Source organism: Agelaius tricolor, unplaced genomic scaffold, assembly GCF_023055355.1.
Source record: "Agelaius tricolor isolate 1412-34295 unplaced genomic scaffold, bAgeTri1.0.p SCAF_8, whole genome shotgun sequence".
Lineage (NCBI taxonomy): Eukaryota > Metazoa > Chordata > Aves > Passeriformes > Icteridae > Agelaius > Agelaius tricolor.
In genome coordinates, this window is record NW_027269268.1 from 44,740,099 (window position 1) to 44,763,726 (window position 23,628).

Sequence of the window (23,628 nt, forward strand, 5' to 3'; positions counted from 1 at the left end):
CATCTTGTAGTGATGTTCTAGTTTATAATGTAAGAGACAGTTCCCTGATGTGGGGTGAGATCAACACACCACGTGTGGCCCTCGGACACCATGCTAAAGGCTGAGCCCAGCATGGAACAGTTCCACACAGACACCAGGCCACCAGAAAGGAATTCAGCAGTCAGCATGAGTGCCCTGAGCCCCTGGATCTGTACTGCCAGTCCAACCTGGACTAGAAGGGCAGGGGTGTGGCTGCAGGATGTGGTATGGGCTAAGTAGGATTGGCCTGTCTGCCTAGATATTGCTATCCATCACTATACTAAAAATTTTTAATAAATAAATACTAGATTATGTCAGAATGATAATGTGGCTCTGTTCTCAGAGGCACTGCAACCGATTACCTCATTACAAGAGTTAATTCCCCTTAAATAGAAAATGTTGTGGTGAAAGTGTTTTCTTGTCCAACTGTTTATGTGTCATGATTCTTCTCTTCAAGAGAATGTAGATAGAGGTTGAAAATAACCAGAAAACAAACAAAAAGCCCACAAAACTAATCAAATCCTGCTTCTGCACCAAAAAAAAATCAAACTCATTGTTTCAAAGAAAGTACTGAGATGTAGGCAGCAGACACAGAATTGTCTTTCAGAAAGAAGCATGTTTCCTCATTATTGCTACACAATTTATCAAAATCCTACAAAACTCTCTTAAATTCTTATTTTTACAGGACTGTGAGAGAGATGTACATGAAGGCCTAAGATGTTGCAACTTCAGGATTTTTTTGTTTAATTGTTAAATCATGAAAAGGATGGAGAGTGGTTCAGGGAATGCCTCTCCATTTCTCAACTTGGGGGTTTTTTCTGTATTTTGTAGTTCTGAAAGCTTTCATGTACTGGATTTATTTAAAAGAAAAAGCAATGAACCTATTTCAGAGCTTTCAAAAACCCACAGTGATAACTGAATTTCAGGCAAAGGTTTTCTGAAAGTCTTCAGATTCTTCAGATGTTCTGAAAAGTATTCTTTACATTCTTCTTTAACTGAGTTTATTAAATAGCTCTTAGTCACAAATTGTTCCCTATGACTTTGATGTGAAATGCACTGTTTATTTTGGAAATGCCTGCAGTGCTGCTGGTCTGTGATGTACATTCCATTAGTGGCTGTTCCCCGCCCCCAACAGTTGCTGTGAATTATTTGAGACAGAGCAAAAAGTAAGTTATTATTGCAGTATATGTTATTATTCAAGAAAGTGAATCCTGTTTTCCTGTCTTCCTATGGAAAGCAGACTTTGCCTGCTTCATTGGATTTAAAAGAAAAAAGTCAGGAAAGCTGCTAAAGCTCTGCAATGACCACATAGTATGCACATGAATCAAATTTAGAATCAATTTCTCAATTATTAATATTTCATTTTTTCAGAACTTGTGTTCATATTGATTTTTCTCTGTGGTTGCTTAAGCCCTACTCAATTCACCAGTGCCCACAGTGTGAATCTTTATACTCCTACACATTTCCTCTAAAGCTAATGAAGAAGTCCTGGATGTAGAAATCTGTATTAATCATTTTGTTTTAAAACTATTCAAACACACACTTCCACAGTCTACATGCTATGGATCTTTGAAGCCTTCAGTTTATGAGTCTAAGAATTCATTTCTTGAGAGATGTTTTCACCAAGTTTTTTTTAATGATTGAATACAGTGAATGGATAAGCAAACAGAAGGGTTCAAACCTTTGCTAGGAGATTCTGTTGCTTTGTAGTTCAGTACAGTAACCCCTGCCACATACTTATGTAAAAAAGTGGCTGAGATTAATTTAATTTTCTTCATACCAGCCCCTATGATGATGAACTTTGGACTTTTGGCTTAAACAGTGCTGGTAAAACTTCAATAATTTAGCTATTGCTAGGTAGTTCTTGCAAATGGGCTCTCCCCCCTACTCTGTCCTACTCCCCAGCCAAAATGAGCAAGGTGGCTCTGGCAAGGGATGGAAGGAGACACAGCTGGGACAGCTGGCCCAGGTTGGCATTCTGTACCAGGTGATGTCATGCTCTGGAATAAATGCTGAGGGAAAGGCCCAGAAAATGAACAGAGTACCTGTATAGGCATTTAAAATTGATTAATTTTAAATCTCTGAAATAATTTTTAAAATTAAATTTAGGCAAATTCTCTTGAAATATGTCCCCTTTCTTGCAATTTTATGGTTTTTTCCACAATCATTTTAGTCCTAATTTCCTACTTGAAATATTGATCTTAAAAGTATTCTATTTCATATTCACTCATTTGCCATAGTTTACAGAAAGGTTTTGAAAGTAATTCAAGAAGCAATTTCTCAAATGATCATTTTATGATATATAACTGAGATAAAAGATAAAGTTGAAAACCTTTTTCTTATCTTGTTGTCATTATATTGCAAAGGTTCCATATTCCTAGAGTTTTGTACCTCCTTGATGTTTCTTGTAGGCCGCTCCTCTGGGCATTGACTCCTTCTTCACAAAGCAGCCAACTGACTCCAGTTCTCCTCAACCAACCAATCCACTCTTTTATAACACTCTTCTCATTGGCTACAGCTGTGGCCTGTTAAAGTCAGGCCTGCTCCTAATCTTTAATAATTAACCCAGCTGCAACTCTTTAGGGGGTAAGATTACTTTCTATACGACATTTATTTACTTATATTCTATCCCTCTACATTATCTCTATTCTCAGAAGTCCTCAAGACAAAGATGGGTCTAAAAGAAAAGCATAACAACCTAGAAGTTGTGCTGGACAATGCCAGGCTTTTTACCTGCATGTCTGTCTTCTACAGGCCCTTATAAATGGTCAGTTATGGTGCCAAGTGGATGGTAATAGCTATTAAAGGCCTCATATAGAGAAATAGACATGATTTTTGAGAAATGAATCTTCATGTATGTTTATTCTAGTTCATTTTTTTTCTGAAGCAAAAAGTCATGATCAATCACCTGGAGATATTTTAAATTAATTATCATATTTAGAGATACAAGTTTTCTTTCAGGACAAAACAAACAAAAAACAATCTTGGATATTGGTGTATTGTGTATTGGCTGTATTGTATTCCCTATTTGTACACATTATTTTTGAAACAAATTACTGTTTTTCAAGGGAAATTTTTAAGATCAGGAAAGCAGAATTGCAAGATGTTAAAAATGATCCTTTACAACAAAATGGAAAACCATAACTAATGCATTAAAAGAGTAAAAAAAAATGAGGGTAAAATTGTTTACCAATTTTTCCTATATATTTTCTGAGAACTGAGGAAGTGCAGGACAGCCTCTGTGCAATAAGGAATGCTTTGACTGAAGCATAACATTGGAGGGGAGGAAAACATGATTTATTAAGCTTCCTTGTAGGACAAACCTACAGGGAAAACAGTAGACTAGACTGTTCTAACATAGTTATAGACAGTTGAAGAATGTCTTGAAGCTGCTGCTGCCAAAAATGCCTTTGAAAACCTTGTATCTCCAAAGCCTTTGGCCTAAATACTCCCATAAAGACTAGAACCTCCTGGAGTTCTATAAACCTGTCTGCATATGTGTGTGCCCCTTCATTCAGCTAGCAGGTGGTTTGATCCCCACCTGAGTCACAGAGACTCGGAGATCTCAGCCTTTTCATTGTCCCTTTTCTTTGTCAGTGATCAGCCAAGTAAAAATGTGAAGAGAGAGATAGATGGGGAGAAGTGTGGCTCAGGCAGAGTTATTACTCCCCATTAACCTTCATCTAGAGAATTTCAGATCACAGCAAGAGAACCATCTTCAGTTTAATGCTGACCTAGAATCCCTGTGTTAATAGCACTAAGAAGAGATAGGGGATTGAAACCTGTTTCCCAGAGCTCACAGGCCTATTTTTAAGTATTGAATACCTACCACAGTGTTGTTATTCTGGATACAAAGGGATGGATGAAATTCCCATTACAATCCTTGGAAAGTCTCCTAAATATTTCTGTGGATGTTAATGCATACCAATAGTACATACATCAAATTACACCAAAAGCAGTCTTCAATGGAGTACCAAATCTCCAACAAAGGGAAAATATTGGCACTTAAAAGTAAATTGTTTCCCACAAGCAGAATTTATTCATTAAAATTATCATCATTATGAAGAGGAAAAAATCTATTTACAGGACATAATTTCTCTATCTAGAACCATATTAAGCTTAACAGCATCACCATAGAATCACAGAATGGTTTGAGTTGGAAGAGGTCTTAAAGATCTTCTAATTTCCAGCCCTCTGCCATGAGGGGGGATGCCACCCATTAGATCAAATTGCCCGAGACCCACCAAACTGGGCTCTGAACACTTCCAGGGAAGGACCATTCACACTATCTCTGGGAAGCCTGTTCCAGCATCTCACCCCTCTCACATGAAAGAATTTCCTTCTAACACCATATATAAATATAGTTTCTTTTAGCTTAAAACCATTCCCCCTTGTCCACAGATTTAAAAATTAGTTTCAAAAATGTTCACTTTACACTAGGGATCATCATCTGGAAACTGAAGAGACAAAATGTCTGGGAAATTGTGTCATGAACTATAGGCTAACAACATGATGGGGTTATAAAAAGAACATCTATTTATCCTAGGCTATATCAGAATATTTCCTGTAGTCAAAATCTCTCTTTCTACATGATAAATCTATAAGAGCTTTCAGAGGTTATTTTCAGAAAATGTTTTCCAAGAGTAACTTCTGGTGCAACTATGTCTAGATTTCATTTAGTTTCACCGAATGGAATGTTATGCCAGCAAGGAGTCCGTGCTGCAAAGAAGGCTAACAGTATCCTGTTCTGCATGAGGAGTGCTCAGCAGAGCAGGGCTGGTGGGAGAGCAGCCCTGGGGAAATGCATCTGGAGTGCTGGGTCCAGGTCTGGACCAGACCACTAAGACACTGGAGGGGCTGGAACATCTCTCCCTGAGGGAAAGGCTGAGAGAAATGAAACGGTTTAGCCAGGAGAGGAGGTTGTGGTTGTATGAGTTCTATGATCTTAAATATAGACTCTTGTTCAGTGGTCTTTGGGCAAGAAGCTTTCCTGCTTTATTTTAAACAAATTTCTCAGCCTGGTTTATTTTAGAGTGTGTCACTTCATGGCCTCAGTTTATTAACTCTTGACTGCCTAGCTGGAAATTTAAACTGGCCCTAAAAGCATTTCTTGTGTTTGAAACTTTTAACTTCAATTTATTTTCTTGTTCTTTTAATGAATAAACCTTTTCATAAATCTAGCTACACATAATTCAGCTGCAGGCCATTTTCTTAATTTTATATTTTTCTGACAAAATTCACCTGATTAAGCAAAATCCATACTTTCATTGACTAAAATTCTCAAAATGTTGAGAACAAGCAACAAGCTTTCAAAGAAACATCTGTTCAGATTGAAATACCATTTTTTCTACCATTAAGCCTTTGCCTTAATGCTCTGCTATTTTTTGCTTTGTTCTTACTTTATTCATGAGAACTAAAAATATGCTATAAAGCAATTTAATATTATGTTTTGAACTCCAATTCCTTAAACAACTATTTCTACAAGTTTCTAACAGGATTTGCTATGTTTTCTGAACAAAAATAAAATTATGAAAAATAACTCATCTGTCTGAAATGAACTTCCAGCTAATTTTGTCATTTTCCTTTATAATAAACAGGGACAGAATGATACTCTGCAATAGTGCATTCTGTAATTTCTAGGCCTATAGCTATGAATGGTACTTGACACCTAAAAGTTATTCAATTTCTTATGTTTTTTACTTACATTCTTTTAATTTTTGTGTGAAGGGAAGAGATGCTGTGCTTTTTTCAAGGTTTCAAAGGCAGAGGAGTTTGATGGTATAAGGAAAACTTTTCAAGTTCTGATGTAGTGTCACTGTCAGGGCCTTGATTTTTTTCTTAGGCCTTTGATATAGAAAAAGTGCCTGTTCCATGATACTTTGGAGACCGAAACATTGTGGTGGTATGGGAGGGAATCAAAATACTGTGTTGAATAAGTAGAAATATTTTTGAGTAGTTTATCTGCTTAGTTTTCCTTTCATATGAGGAAGTAAAATATTTTGTGTGTTGATTAATTCATATTGCAGTTCTAGGGGAAAAAACAAGTTGTTCCATTAGCCTAACTTTTTGTACTTAGCAATAAGATTGTTTCTCCAAAGGGATTCCTGTAAAGGTACTTACCTACTGTGTCTGGCCTCTTTACACAAGTACAGTGCACATTTTTTCCACACAAAATTTCCTGTTGTGATGGTTTTTAGCCCAGATTTTCCTTTAGGAGAATGTCATGTTGAAATATACATAACTTTCAATCATTTTGCTGCTTCTAGTACCAGTTTTGTTATCAAATGCAGTCTTCAGTAAAAGGGTGGTTTTTTCCATAGGAAAATAGATATATTGTTCTTCTATAAAATTTTATGCAAGTCTACTAGTTGTTTATGCTTGTCTGCTTTATAAATTATGAGCTACATAATATCAAATAATTTGTCATCTATTGAGAACGAATACTGGGAAATCATGGAAACTAGAATTCTCTTTCAGTAAATGGTTTTAGAAAAGCCATTCTGGTATGAGATTGGGGATAGAAAACTATAAGTCTCTGTAGATAAATGTCTGTAAACTAATTTTTTTAAATTTCTTTTAAGTATTTATATACATTAAAAAGTAGCCTTACTGTGATAAAACAAACAAAAAAAATAACAAAAGGCCATCTATAAAGTTAGAAAGGAACAGCTGAAGTGGAACATTTACAGAAACACTGAAAAACCTCTTCCTGGTTGCTATTGATGCCTATTGCTACATCTAAGCCTAGCAAACATCTGTCTCTATACTGTGCAATTTCAAAGGTCCTAAAGAAGTTTGGTTTAGCATGTGTATATAGTCCTCTTAACTGTGTGAGTAGCTAGGCACATGTTGTTATAGGCCATTTGCTTCCTTTCACTCTTGAATGGAAGTGATTAGTCCAGTAATCATTTTAAAAACACAGTTGAAATGTTTTTTACTGCCTAGAGAATACACGTTTCTGAACTGCTTAGAGAACAGTCTTCAAAAAGAAATTCAGCTTAAATATAGATGATATTTCTGTATCTGGAATAGCAAAAATAGATTGAGAAGAAAAGGAATCTTTTCTTCAAGCCAGTGAAACAGAACCATATGACCTAGAGTTTAGGAAATCCTTTGTGATGGTGAAAATTTGCATTCTATTTATGGAACTGATAGCATGCTATTCACTCCCATTTTATCCTAACACTGTCCATGCATTATACAAGACATTATTTTAAATGAGTGTCAGAGTCAGAAGGGTACACTTAGACACATTTATTCTTTCTTTTACTCTATGAGTCCAGATTCTTTTCCTTATATAACACTGCAAAGCTTTACAGATAGAAAATGGAGAATGACTTTCTCTTATCCTATTCAAAAAGTCTATTTATTCTTCTGGCAATTATCCAGAAAAGTACACGTTTTGTGTTGGAATGCTCTTCAGCAGACACAAAAGCTTTAATCTGTATTTTTGTATAATACAATCATACAATAGGTTGTAAATACAGAAGTGTTCTAGACATACTCCTGTGTAGTCATCTGCTTCCATGAGGAACCCATGTGTGTAGAAATTAATTTCCTTGAGACTCGGTTTTCAGATTTCAGTTGTCTTAACATTCTTACAAATATTTTGACTTTACAGAGGCATAGTGCCTACCCTGGCTTGGGCTCTACTTTAAGGCCAGATTGCCAGCTCTAGATTGATTTAGATTTTCTTCTTTCTCTCTTCTTTTGAAGAAGATATATTTTCTACTTCTGGTAGTAGTGGCTTTACTATTACAAGCAGCATAAAAGCAAAATGATCAGCATTAGAATACCAGTCTCTAGACACCATGTCAATAACATTACCTTAGTAAGAAGTGTTAAAGTAGTGTTACTCCCACTTAGTCGACATAGTATTCACACAACAGCAATTGTGGTTTGTTCTGATTCTGAGATAGTTTCAGCTAAAGATTGAATACAACCAAGGATCTTTGAACATTTTCAGAACAGGTGTTTCAAACTGATCATGCTCCTACATATTTAGGCCTGAATATAGATCCTTATTTTGTTAGGTGTGCTTTACTGGAGGTTCTGTAGGATGGTTAATTTACCATTTTTCTTTTCAGAGGAGATATTAATTTACTTTTGTGTAGCACCACTCATGAAGAGGTGACTGGTAAATAAGAGTCTAAAGCTAACATAAATCAGAAGTTGAAATTGTGATACATGAAAAAAGCCTGCAGCTTGGCCACTGAACTTATGGGATTGTACCAGAAATGCAGAGGATTTTAGGGAATTTGTAAGTTTCATTTCCTTTAGATTTTATAGAACCAGCATGACCCAGGGAACTTTCCTCCAGTAATTGCTCTTAAATCACTTCATGAAATCACTACTCTTCTGTTCAACAATTGTAGGTCAGGACCTAGTTATTTCTGGAAGTCTGACAGGCTTTGAAATACAGTTTGCAGTATGTGAATCCAACATGAAGTGGGAGTGAATTACAAACTTCTGCAGTATCCCAAAGTACTAGAATTTTTTTTTTTTGTGAACATAGCATGATAATTACTCACCTGCAACTGTTGAAGTTCTTATTACTTCAGAGCTTGATCATGTGAGGCTGTATTTAATCTGGCTGAGATGGAGTTAATTTTCTCCACAGCAGCCTCATAGCTCTGTGCTGTGCATTGGAATTAGAAAGGTGTTGGTAACAGAGCAATGTTTTGGGTACTGCTGAGCAGTGTTCCCACAGCATCAGCGCTGTCTCTCCAACATTCCTCCTCCCACCAGTGGAGTCTGGGGGGACATCATTGACCCAAACTGACAAAAATGGATATTCCATACTATAAAACTTCTGCTCAGACACAAAAGCTAAGAAAAAAGAAGAGGAAGGAAATCATTCATTATTATGACATTTGTCTTTCAGAGCAACTGCTATGAGCACTAAGCCCTGCTTCCCTGGAAGGCCTGGACATTGTTTGATGATAGGAAACAGAGAATAAAATATATTGATTTTTTTCTTTGTTTTGTGCACTCAACTTTGCTTTTGCTTTACAGAACTGCCTTTATCTTGATCCACAAGTGTTTATTTTCATCTTATTTTCTTTTTCTTTGTCCTGTTGAGGATCAGAGTGCTAGAGCAGTGTGGTAGGAAACTAGCATTCAACCAAGGCCAAGCCATCACAGAACCACAGACAGCAGTTCTGAAATACAAGGTCAGAACTTTTGGTTGGAAAACTGCTAGGTACGTTAGCTATCCACAAGCTGATGTGATGGGTTGCACCTTAGAAAATGTGTTCTACAAATGTGTGAACTAGCAAGAATTCTGTAGTCTATCTTTGACTATTAAGAATAAAATACCAGGCAGGAACCAGTGTTAGCAAGAAATAACAAGCTTTGTTCAACATTTCAAGGCTTGAAGAACTTTTTCAGTTTTGTCTGTCCTAATCTTTGGCTATCTGAAGAAAATGAGCTTGTTTAACCATATCATTAGTTTACTAATTATTACTCAGTTTATTAATTATTACTCAATTTCTTAGTTTAAATTTATATTTATATAATCATGTCGTGTATTACTTCTATAGATGGTAGTAGAAAGTAATTATGCTATATAGAAGGAAATATTTATCACACTAACAGTTGTAGCTATATAAATACAGAAATCATGGAACAACAGCAGTCTTGAAAGGGACAAAGTGCAGTGGAAAAGGCTGCAGACATTGATATGATATAAGATATGTTATATTATATATGTTATTATATGATATGATAATATGAAAAGGAAGGCATAGGACTATAAAGGAAATCCCACAGCTATAAATAACTCATTAGTGGTCATTTAAAAAAAAGTAGATTTGATTGCTGGGCAAAAGCAATTTTTGGGATCAATAAAGAAAATTAAAATAAATACTTAGCATATGTAAAATTCTCCATTTTTTGGCTATAAAGTAGAATTTCAATCAAGAAAAGCAAAGTGCAAGGTCCTTAATACTATTTTTATTATTTTCTTCTTGTTATATAAAAACTAAATGTGAGCCAATAATCATTGACTAGTCTTAAGGTTTCAACAAAAAAATTGGCTTTGCGTATGGAAGTGTATTTCCTGTTTTTCTCAGTTCCTGCCAAACATTGCACTTAACTGATTTCAGTGGAGTTTTGTTGCTTTGTAGCAATTAGAAAAATGGCTTATGTTGTTGGAACTCTTCCAGTGTTTTCAATGTCAGGAGCTGATTTCCATTGTCAACAATTTAATGCATGCTTACAACTCAGCATCTTGGGATATTCTCTCTGAAAACAGAAAAAACAGTTTCCCGTCCCTTCAGCTTTTTCTTAAAGAAGAAATATGGTTCTTCATCACTGCATACTCAATTGGACAAATGTAAAATTGCTGTCCTCCAGTACACAGAGAGTATGTTACCATACTACTAACAGGCCACAGCCTTGCAGTAAGTATACAAAGGCCCAGAATTTTAACTGACCCTGCTTGCTTTCTCTGAACTTGACCTATCTGGAACAGTTGCTAAAAAGCTAATTATATATTATCTAATTTATTTCAGGTTTAGCTTAGCATAATTTTTTATTGCAACGCCTACTGTTACAATAACTTTTTTGTTTCTTGTAGTTAATGGCTACTAATTCTATTCTATTATTATTATTACTGAGAGATAGTAATAAGCAGTACTTATTCTAGAGAAAATTAATTATTTATTACTCTAGAGTAATGATGTAAGGATATACACCCTGAATGTCTGCACAAAAGATAAAAACAGAATCCCCAGGGCTATAAAGAAATCATCAGTGGTCAACTAATAGGCATTAAAGAAATGCTACCTTGGAAGATGGGAACCAGTTTTAGAGGTAAAAAAAGAAACAGACATATACCATAAAACACACAACTACATAGCAATCATAGACTATGGACTAGAAAAGGAGAGCTTTAGAGCATGTATGAACTTCAAAAGACAGTGGTGTGAGAGTGACATCAATCCCTTCTAGTAAAGAACTTGGAAATACAAATTACTTCTATTCTGCAGATGTTTATTGTGTTCTTCATTTATTTGGTTGTTTGGGATTGCTTTGGCTTGGGTTTTGCTGGATTTTTTCTTTTGTTCAACAAGAATGGAAAAGCGAGAATAATACCAAAGAAACAGGCAGATACTATTCAGTTATGTCAGTTTTAACTGTATCATGAAAGGGAATGACCAGTAACTGGATACACTGGTCCATAGTTGTTACTATCACTGTACTGATAAAAATTCTTCTTAGATTTTAGTTCTTCAATTAGAATATCAATAAATTCTTGGGCTTGCATACGTTTCTCTAGCCCACGTAAACTTTATGATGTAGTCAGTCTGGTACCAACCTTCAGGTTTGGTTCTAGTTTGGATACAACTATGTGTTGCACTACCTGCTGTCACATGAAGTTGTGCAAAAGCTGAGTTGATAATGGTATGAAGGGGAAAATAGAAGTGACAGAACTATATAGGGGATTTGGGTTATTTATTTCTGATTTCTTTCTCACAAACAGTTCCAGATTTGAATCTGCTGACACTTGTAACCTTTTCCTTATTATCATATATTCATAATAAAGTCTGTACAACATATTGCTATGGTAGAATGGTAAGTAATTTCCATAGTGACATCCATTGAAGCATGGGACATAAGAAATCTGTAGGATCTCAGTAATTAGAGACCTGTCAGTGTGACCTCACTGTCTAAGAAGACTATGCAACAGATTATCTTGACTGCAGTTCCACAACATGTACAGGACAACCAGGGAATCAGGCCCAGCCAGCAAGGGTTAAGTAAAGGTATGTCCTGCTAACCAACCTAATCTTTTTTTTATGACTGACCAGCCTAGTGGATGATGGAAAGGCTGTGGATGTCCTCTACCTGGACTTCAGTAAAACCTTTGTCTCCCACGGCATTCTCCTGGAAAAGCTAGCAGCCCATGGTTTGCAGAGGAGCTCTTTTTAAATGGGTAAAAGGCTGGCTGGATGGCTGTCCCAGAGAGTGGTGGTGAATGTGCTACATCCAGTTGGTGGCCAGCACTGCTGGGGTTTCCCAAGGCTCATTCGACACTGGAACCTGTTGTTTAATACCTTTATCAATGACCTGGATGAGGGGATCCAGTGCACCCTCAGTAAGTTCACAGACAGCTCTCTGTTGGGTGAGAGTGTTGGGTTGTGCAGAGGGTTCTCAACAGGCTGGATCAATGGGCCAAGGCTCATGAGGTTCAATAAGGTGAAGTGCCATGTCCTGCTCTTGAGTTACAGCAACCCTATGCATTACTAGAGGCTTGGGGAAGAGTAGTCTGAGAGCTTTTCAGTAGAAAAGGACCTGGGGATGCTGGTCAACAGCTGGCTGAACATTGGTCAGTGTGTGCCCAGGTGGGCAAGAAGACCAGTGGCATCCTAGCTTGTGTGAAAAAAGAGCAGCCATCAGAAATAGGGAACTGATTAGTGTCTCTTTAGTCAGCACTGATGAGGCCATATCTTCTATCTTGTGTCCAGTTCTGGGTCCCTCACTGCAAGAGGACATTGAGATGCTGTCGTGTGTCCAGAGAAGGGAAACAGATTTAGGGAAGGGTCAATGGAGTGAGTCATACAGGGATCAGCTGAGGGAGTTGGGGGTGTTTTGCCTGAAGAAAAGGAAGCTCAGGGGAGATGTCCTCACTTTCTACAACTGCCAGAAAGGAGACTGTAGCCATGTGGGGTTGGTTGGCCTCTTCTCTCAGGCAATTAGTGATGGTAGAAGAGGAAAAGCCACAAGCAGTGCCAAGGAAGGTTCAGGTTGTACATCTGGAAGAATTTCTTCACTGATGGGTTGTCAAGAATTAGAACAGGCTGCCCAGTAACACTTCTGGAAGTGTTAAAGAAACGACTACACCTGGCACTTAGTGTGTGGTTTAGTTGACATGGTGGTGTTTGGTCAAAGATCTTGGAGGTCTTTTCCAAATTTACTGATTCTATTAAAGAATAGATATTTATTTGGACCTGTAACAGCTGTTTAAAAGGCATTTAATCTTTCATATTATGTCACTGTATACTACTAATTCTAAGTTAGTCTAACATGTAGATGGTGCAAGATAAAGCTTTTAACACTTAGTATGTTCAGAAAATTATTTTCTTTTTATTTTCCACAGAGATAACATTTTCTGTAAAAGCAGAATAAGAAGAAACTACTTCAGAAAGTAAAATTATCACACAAATATATGTTGATAAATTACCTTCTATCTGTGAGTCTTTATTTTTGAGACAGTGCAAGCTGTGAAAGAAGTGTATCAACTTAGCCAAATGAGTGGTTTCTGAGTACTCATTCAACAGTAGATTTACATTAAATGCTGCACTACTCCATTGTATGTTAAAGTCTTGTCTTTGTTCAGAATTTTAGAATATTGAAAAGTTTAGAGATTTGTCTAAGCTTTGCCATAACTGACAACTTAGATGAAATAGAAGCGATAAACAGTTTTCATATGCAATGGACAGAACTGCTGAATACTGTATTTTTTCTGAGAACAGATTGGCAGCAGAATGAGAAAGGGACTAGAGGGATCTATACAATGCAGGCAGAGAAAAGACTCATGACTATAGAATATAATGAAAATACAAAACCTCTTTATTAGACCTTAAATGCATTGCACATATTAAAATTTTTCTTAAGTTACAATATCATTTTTCTAATCTTATTTAGAATATTTCTTAATAAATGAATTTGCTTACTTGAATGATATTATATCTATTCTTTAGTAAAATTTGAAGATACAGTACCAGCTACAAGAAGCAGTATAGTCATATTACTGAATTGTATGGTTCAAGATAATTACTGGGAGACACTTTAAGGGAATCCAGTGAAATGCCTGCTCTCTACCTCTGCTGTTATGGCATAATATCTTTTCTTGGACTGGTGCTCCATTGCCCAGATGCAGTAGTCTGGAAGCACTAGAATTTGTCATTGAATGCATGTTGAAGTTACAAGTTTGTTTTGTTTGAATCCTGTATAGTGATCATAAATACTGAACACAAGGTAAATATTGGCTTACCCTTTAATTATGGAAACAAGGAGGTGGGTGGAAGGAGAAGTGATTTGTTATTGTCCTGCTTAAATGTTGAAGTTTGTCCAACTTTATCCATTCCTTCTGTGCACGGCATTTGATTAGCATTGTGACTTCACAGTGTTCATTTTTGAAATATACTCTCTCTAAATATCACCTTAAGCATTGGATTGCATCGTTCTTCCACTTTGTTAGATATAAATTTTATGATCTAAAGACAGACACTGCTGGGAAGACTCCATCAGCTTCCATTTAACTGGGCTCAGAGATCATCTAATGTCACTTTAAATCTGGAAGGAAAGTAACTCAGGTGAGAAGGGAATCCTTAGCAATCTAGCCTTATAATGAGTAATACAGATTGAATACCTACATTATTAAAGGATATTGTACATATAAATGTTGGTTTATTGGCCTGTGAAAGAGTTAATTATTTTTTAGTTCTTGATTTAAGATGCAGCTTAAGTCTTTAGTAGGCTTATCAAGTTTGGAAATTTTTATTCTGGAAAGAGAAGATGCATAACACAGTGTTCATAAAATACTTCTGAGATTGACAGAATGTGTTGCAATGCAGTCTCTCACCTGAATGTCTAATAAGCACATCCTAAAAACGTCAAAATCTTACACTGAAGATCGGAATAGCTTCAGGCAACCCGCAGCATTTTGGGAAAAGCCATAGAGATAGAAATGGAAATAGCTGTATGCAATTAAAAAACACAAAATTAAATAATTAAATAGTAAACTTATTTAAATAATAAATGCATTATTTTGAATCACTTAAGTATCACAATTAAAAATTCTGTATTTATGTATTTATTTATTTTACTTATATAATACATTAAAGTTTCAGGAAAGCCTCTCTTTCAGAGATTAAAAAACAAACAACTACTACCAAAACCAAACAAACAAAAAAACCAAACCAACAATGCAGCAAAAATTACAACTTTGTATTTTTTTTTGTGAAAATATATGCTTACCAAAACCAGAGATTTCAAAGTGATGTTCCTTTTTTTTATCTCTCATACAGATGAGATATGGAAATATAGGCTAATGTGTTTTACCTTCTTGTATCTTGTCTTTTTCATGTTCTAAAAATACTGAAATAAAGGATCTGTTTTTGAGGCATTGAATTAAAGATAATTGGGGCCTTAAAAACTTTTGATAATAAGCAAAGGGGAACAAAAATGATCAAAAGATGTGAAAATCACCATCAAGCAACAAAAATAACTTGCACATTTAGTATTAAATATCAACAAGCATGCTAATGAGATTATAAATAATTCAATTATCTGTTGGAGAAACTTGAAAAACCTACAACAGCTGAAAAGCAATCTTACCTGATAATAATAAAAAAAAATAATATGAAATTGCAACAGTCATAGTGATGATGTTAAATTCCCACCACAAGTTCTTTATGTTTTGGGGTTTTTTTAGTACCTGTAGGATGAATAGATTTTAATTGGAGAAGAAAGGGGAAAGCAGACTGGAGTAAAACACTTACGTTATATATTGCTTCATTATAATTACTATATGTTTCATCCAAAACATAATATTTTTTAAAATTGTATAACATAATATTTACTGTTTCTTTACTATTTACTGTAATACTTGTTATATTTCTTGATTGACAAAGGCATTAGTATTTGATAGCCAGAAAGACAGTTCATGATGCAGATCAATAACTTGAAGAACTTCTTGTTGGAGGTGAGGTGTTTTTTATATATACATTTTATTATAAGAAAGGCAGCAATTTTTTAAGATGCAGATTTATTTACTACTTAACAATTTAAGAATTAGTTCATTATGGACAAAAACACAGCATTCTTGTAGGAGGATAAAATAACTGGGGCAAGCTCCATACCTGTTTTGAAGGTGGCTGTGATCATTTCAGCTGAACTTGTGCGTGTTGGCTGAAGGAAAGATGTAATGACTACAGCCATTACAGCCATTAGTAGTAAAAACCATGATGAGGTTTTTACTAGACACCAAAATTCAATTCATCATATATAGCTTAGGCTCAGAGCTCTCTCTCAAATTAATTTCTGGCAGGTTTAAAGGTCTAGAATGCCTAAAAATCTTTTCTACTTACATGAAGCCACCCTGTTTTCACATTTCAGTTTCAAAAGCCTGGGGAATGAGTCATTAGTCTCCTAGTACACCTGCCATTAACAAGGGGATAGCTGTATTCCTATTGATTCATACTGCTTCTTACTGCTTTAATTCAAAGCACATGTACACAATATATACCCATATGTCCCATTCTATTAATTACCATGGCAGGAATGAATCTCATCCACTTTTAGATACCAAAGAGTTCTTCAGTCCATATACAGTCCAAAGTCAACAAATCAGCCACCCTAGAGTATAACCCCCTAAAGTCAACAAATCACACCTTAGAGTATACTGTGGTGATGGTCTTGATTTGCCAACGCAGGTATACTGCTCTAAGTATTGCCAGCATTAGTTGTGTAGAGTCATCTATACAATGCTATCTGAAATTGCAGTTCAGTTTCAGTTGAGGACATAATGTGGATCCTATTCCACCTGAAATCAGTCCAAAACAACAACAAAAAAAACCCCACAAATTACTAATTTAGGAAGCTGATTCAAGCGTACCGAAAATTAGTCTGAAATGTTTGCTGGATAAGGAAGAGATTCATGTATATGTATGACTGTACTTAGACAAAAGGTTCTCTTATACATAGGAGTTTTTAAATGACAGTTAAAGGCACAAATCAGGTAATATTGATTTTTGGGAATAAAATATGCTTTTCTACTCACTGTGTTTCCAATTTTTTTTCAATTGAAATGTTTCATAATGAACCTTTGTCAATCCGTTAGGGATTTATGCAAATATAGGTCTTATTCAAAAAATCAGATTTTCACAACTTCTGTGTGTTTTTAATACGTTTGCAAACAACCTACTTAATAGTGAAATTAAAAGTATGATCCTTAATAAGCAAAAAAACACCTGATTCTTGTAGCTGTGAGGCACTGTCTTTTAGGCCTATATTTTTACATTGAGCAAGTAAGCAGAGTTACTCATAGAGCTCTCCTTCAAATTTTCAAGGTTTTTCAGCTTGTCTTCTCTTATTCTTTTTCCTTTGGCTTATGTGCATTTTCTCTTCTTTGTCTCACTTGCCATGAATAGCATATTTTGAGGTAAAAACTCTTAAGGAGACTGATCCAGGGGTCAGTGTGAGTTGGTAGTGAATTAAGATCAAATGCAATGTCAATGAGATACTTCAAAACAAAAAGCCAAGAAACTTATAAAGGAATGTCTTTTTTTATTCCCAGGTCTTCTATGGCATACTTATTAATGTGCATGATAATTAGTGGTGGGGGGGGGGAAGTCATTGTTGTCTGTCTATTGACTAATTAAGTACTTCATAGCTGCACTTTTAGATTAGCCTTAAGACTTTGAATTCAGTCTTTGAATGGCTGGAATACATAGAACTCTGGCATGCAACCAGCCCTCTTTGTAGCAAGGCTCTTTTATGTAAAAACAGCTGCAATTTCATTAAGTGTTTGGATGCAGCCAAGCAAGACAGAACAGTTAAGATGTAATGAAAAAGTGATAGAAATTATGATCTCCATTATAAAATAATCGCCCGGGAGAAGAAGATGTCTTCTGCTCCTGTGGTGACGTTCACTGCAATATCTGTATCTGAAAGCAGCAGAATTTCAGAATTAAATTGAGGTTACTCATTGTTTCCACAAGTGCTTGATGTTTTTTGAGGGCACAATGCAAAGAGACAGTAGCCTTAACTTCAAAGTACTGGTACTTTTGGAAATCACCAGGTCTTTGTTTGGTCAAACACAAAGAAAATGTGAGCTGCACAAACATTTTGCACAAATGCAGCAATGAATCCTCATAAAATTGAAGTTTAAAAAGTAGTTAATTACTTGCCATGACCTATGTCCAATAAATTTGCCTGTTCCCAACATTTTGTAATGATAAATTATTCAAAACTGTTTTTTTTCTATGACCTTATTATGTTACCATAAATTCCACCAAACAATATTTTTTATTTCAATTCATTATGTTGCATGTATATTTTCATCAATAAAAAAATGTTAGAATAGATGAACACCATATACTCCAGATGGTTCCTCCTACATAGATACTACATTCCTCCTACAAAGATACTGTGGAGATTCCATGTACTGTAAAATAGTCAAAATAAAGGCCTTTTACTGCAGTGAGAAGCCCTTGTTCATTACACTGAGCTGTAATAAGCAGGATTCCTTTGAAAATTTTCGTATTTTTTCTCCTTGATTATGATCAACTGATCAATTATGATCAACTGATCGTAATCTAAATAGGTCAAAATCTACTTCAGCAGAAATCAAGGTTTACATACTTTATTCTCAGAATCCAATTTCATTCTTACAAACCATCTTATGTTGCCCTCCATGATCTACAAAACAAATTGTTTTCAAATATTAAAGGTATAATCTACCCTTAATAGGCTGTGTAGACATCACATTTTATGTGTTATGCCATATTTACCCTGAGTATTTCCACTGTGGTGTCATGGACTGATAGCTCTTTAGCAGTTCCTGTACATTAAATTCAGTTCTAGGGCACTTCCTTGAGTTTAGTTTCATTTGAAAGGGAATTAAGTCTGCAGGATTCAAGGTTAATCCACAGCAAGCCCCAAAATTAAGTAAAAGGGATGACACAGAAATGCTACTCAAAAGCATTCTCCAGTTCTGAATTAAAACACTCACTAATGCACCATTTTATTTTGTGACTTTTATCTAAACAAATAGTGTAGGTTTGTATTTAGAGAGAATAAAGAAAGAAAGCACAATTTATTGAACGATGTGTCATCTAGGCCTCAGACTATTCTGCTACTGAGTAATGGTAAGATACCTACAATAAGAGCATAGTGAAACTTAAAATACACAAACTAATATATGATGATTTAGTTAAAACAGCAGATCATGTGTAGATGAGTAAGAATATTCATATTAATGAACTTAAGATGTATTTTAGGACTTTTTGAAGCAGTAGTTTCAAAGATGGCTTTTTTTCATTATGCTAAGGAATCTGTGAGTGCTTTTGAAAAGTATTTCCTATTCTGTTTTCTTATTACCTTTTGCTTTGATTTTAATGATAATGTCAGCTGACATCTGGTGTGGTTTCTTTTGAACATAAGTACAGAATTACAGCAATAATGTTTCCATAATCTTTCATAGGATGTACCTCATAGAATAGAATGATTTGACTTTCCACATGTATCAAGTCGGTATATTTAGCAAGAAAGGAGCTCATTCACCTTTCATTAGGGAAAATCCTGTATAATCAAGGTGAAAGTATCTCAAGTGTGCACCACTGTAGGGTGAAAATTCCATTTAATCTCTCCATAAAGTTTTCATATATATTTCCATGTGAGTTGTTATTAACTGTAGAGAACTTCTATGAGAATAAAAAATAAATATTAGATCTACTATTGTGATCTTGACATAATAACAATCCCACAAAAGTTCTTTCATTCCATTCAACACTTCAATGATATACAGTCAGGTACCCATTTGTCACGTTGTTTATGATTAATTGATTGGTCATTGTAATTCTTTGGTCTGTATCTTGTATCTTTCTATTTGAAAATAAGATAAAGTAACATAAACTAATGGCATGTTATAGAAAATAACATTCCCCTTCAGTATGCTGTACTGAAGATTCTACATAAATTACTGAAGCGCCTACTAAACATAAGTTATCTTTATATACTATGACAGAATCACAGAATGTTTTGGGTTGGAAGGGACCTCCAGAGGTCATCTTATTCAACTCCTTTGCTCATGCTGGGCCACCCAGATCAGGTTTCTGAGGAACATGTTGTGAGAGACTGGAAGGGTTGCTGGCTCAAGGCATTTAGGGTGCGTGTGTGAGGGGAAGGGGCAGGTCAGGCCTTGCCCTGGTAAGGCCATGCCCCATTCTGCCCACCCCACTCCCCAGGCCTGCATCCCAGCCTGGCAATGGCCGTCAATCCACAGTGTTCCACACCTGCCTCTGGAGCTCCCATTCTAGCCCCAGAGTGGCCAGATGAATGGAAGTCCCACCTGGGAGAAAGGCCCAGGAAAGCCAAAGTTTATTTAACCCATGACATGAGGCAAGTACATGAGGCAATGTTTTGACCTTAGCTCTTCTTGGAATTTCCATCAGCTAAACGCTGCCAGGAGTGGTCGCTATACTTGTTCTTTTTTATGTATTTCCTCTCTTTCTTCTTCTAGTCCCCTCTTCTCAGAGTTTTGAATAACTTAAAATCAGATGGGCTTGGAGTTTTCCCAGTTGAGATGGGCTAAGTTAGTGCTTTGTGAAATGTTTTATGTTGGCTGAATGCTGCTCAGAGCTTTTTGCCAAGGTTCTCTAATCTTCTGAAGTTGCCAGTAAAGTTTTTTATTGTTTTGACCTCTTGAGCATACCTTGTCAGTGTTTCTGTAGTGCATCTAATTCATAGTACATGAAAAAACAGTAAGCTCTTTTAAGAGACTCATAGAGCAAATTTTTGGGTTCTTACACATATCTAGACACCTTTTGCATTTCTCCAACAACAGCTTGTAGTTTAGTTTATCTGCCTGGACATTAAAGAAGATTTCTTTATGTCCAGGTAGAACATCCTGTATCTCATGTTTTGACCATTGCCTCCTGTTCTGTCACATGGTCTCTGTGTTCTTGTGGTGGGTCTGGCTGGGATGGAGTTGGCTTTTGCCATGGCAGCCCCTGTGGTGCTGATTTTTGCATTTCTATTAAACCAGTGTTGATAACTTACCAGTGTTTTGTCTGTGGCTGAATACTTAAGTGGACAGCATCAAGACTTCCACTTCAACCTCTCTCCAGCCTCTCTTTCCCACAAAAGCTAGAGGGATGGGTAAGAGGCTGGGAGGGGCAGCTGACCCAAACTGACCAAGGTGGTATTCCACACATTATATAATAGCCTACAACATAATCATAAAGGCTGAGGGAAAAGGGGAGGATACAGACACTTTGGTGGTTATGTTGTCTTCCCAAGAAGCTGCTAGTCATGCAGAAACCCTTCTTTCCTAACGAGGAGATGAGTGTCTTGGTGTTGATAGAAAATAGTGAATAAAATTATTTTTTATATTTGCTTCTATGTGCAGTTTTTGCTTTTCCTTTTAAATTCCTCTTCATCTCAATCCATCTGTTCCATCTTATTTTCTTCCTCTGCCCCATTAAAAAGGGGTAGCATTTATATGATCCTCTGAGCCTTCTCTTTTTAGGCTGAATTAAAGAAATTACACTAGTAATTTCTTGTGGTTTAAGATTAAAAAGATAAAACTTTCAGAAAGAATAAGCAAAGACTCTGACCTCAAACACTTTCTTCTTGAGAAAATTGAAATTGTCTTTCCCTTACGCAAGAGAATTTTTCTTTTTGCATATTATTTCATATACACACAATTGTTCTGTGCCTTCCCAAATACAGCACCTGTGTGACAATATCTAGAATTACTGTGTATTGCAGCAGTTTTTTCCAGCCCATATTCAGGAGAGTTATATTTTAAAAAATAAACCTTGAGAAATATTTGTTTTCTCAGTGCATTGAAATGGAAATCTAGTCAGAAAAACATCTTTAAAGCAATCTTCAGGAAAGACAGAGAACACATGGCCCCTGTACTTGTGTTAGGTGTCAAAGAAATAGGTTTAAACTAAATAAACTGAGCTGGACAAAGGGCATTTCAGGAAAAAGACTTGATTCCTGAGCTACTAATTTTACTTGTTTACTTTCAGCTTCTGTTTCAAAATTACTTAGGTTATGTGCTGGGATTGTAAGCTGGAGTGATCAAAAGGAAGTAGGTTACTACTTAAAATAAATTCTTAATGCTTGACACTGAAGTCAAATCAGAAAATTATATCTGTCTAAATGTTAGATGAATTTAGTAACTTCATATACCTGAACCTCATATTCAAAATTTAAAAACTGCTTGGAGGTTATAGTAGGCAAAAAATAAATTGTGAATAATGACAGGGACCAGGTAATTGTGTGTGAAAATGTTCAAAATTGGACTTCTGATTTCTCAAACAGTTGGTTTAGGCTGGCTATACATTTTGGGTGAAATGTGAGCTAAGGAAACAAATGCTGAATCCTTCAAATAACAAAAAAAAAAAAAAAAAAAAAAAAAAGAATTATTAATTAGAAGGCTGTTCATGTTCTTAGGATCTGCACATACACTATTTAGACAGAGACAACACTGATCTTAAAGTCCTGCAAAGGCAGTGAAGAGTGCTGTTGAAAAAAGGAGTCTGGGAAGTGGCAGCAGATCTGTGCAATCAGGAAGACTTGTCTGGATATATCCTGGAGCTTAACTAGTCACGCCTGGGACTGGTAAATGTAAACAGGTGCCACAACAGAAGCCAGTCTGACTTTTTGCCTGGCTGAAAACAGTAACAGTCTCTTCACTTGGGGAAGAGAAGAGTGGATCTAAGGAATATAACTCTAGATCCCATCTAGGAAGGTGAAGAGTCTAGTAGAATAGCCTAGTTACAGAAAGTACTGTCTTATAAATTCTGAAACTAACCTAGTACCCATATCCACTATGGTGTTTTTATTTTGTCCCACCTGAGAGAAGTCTAAAGTTTTGTTTTAAAAAGAAAAAAGGTTTAAAGTAAGAAAAAAAAAGGCTAAGCCATATATCATGGATCTTTAACAATTATGTCAAAGGTAGACTTTACTACTTGATGCATGAGTGGCTCCTCCTTACAGATTCTTTTCTAATACAGTTCCATTAAATTGCCAGAGAAAAAACCCACATTTTTGTACTGAGTTTAGGGACTAAACAAAGTGACTGTAAGGCTGATTCTTAGCTGGGATAGATACATGTATAGATTTATGAAACCATTCTAATTGTATCACTTTCATATTCCGCAATAATATTAATAAATAATTTTATTGATTTAAGATAATGGCACTCCTGTCTGCTGAGGAACTGATGGGGCATTGTCTTTGGTTACATCCAGTGGTTTAGGTGACTGATTAAAGTTTATTTTAGGGAAATGCTTTTTTTTTTCAGTAATTGAGTTCATCAACCTGTTACAATTAAGCTTTCAAATTAGAATGTGCAAAAGTTGCTGTTGATGACCTGGTGCACAAAACAATTCTAGACTATTCATTCCAAACAACAATATGACTTAACAAAGGAAAGCCTTACTAGATGTTTATGTTTGTGAATATAGAATATTCCTATTTGTTTATTTCTCTTCTTTCATAACTTCTTCTCCAAAGTAATATTTCCAATTGATGATTTTGCAAAATTTAATTCATGTTGTACTTTTTGAGAAATTGTGACTGGAATTTAGCCAGATATCTGACACAGACAGACACATACTGGACAAATAGGGAGTACTTTATCTCAGTACAGTTTTTGCAATCATAAAATGTCTATTAATGTCAAGCATACTAGTCTTGCCAAAAAGGACTTGTACAAATTCTTAGGAGGGAAAGTATAAAGGAAATACAAGAAGACAAGTAGGGCTGGGAGGAAAGAGGCACTCTCTAAAACTGCTGACTAAAAGCACTTTGTAAGGGAAAGGGCCAGAATTATGTTATAAAACAAACAAAGAGAAAATATAGCAG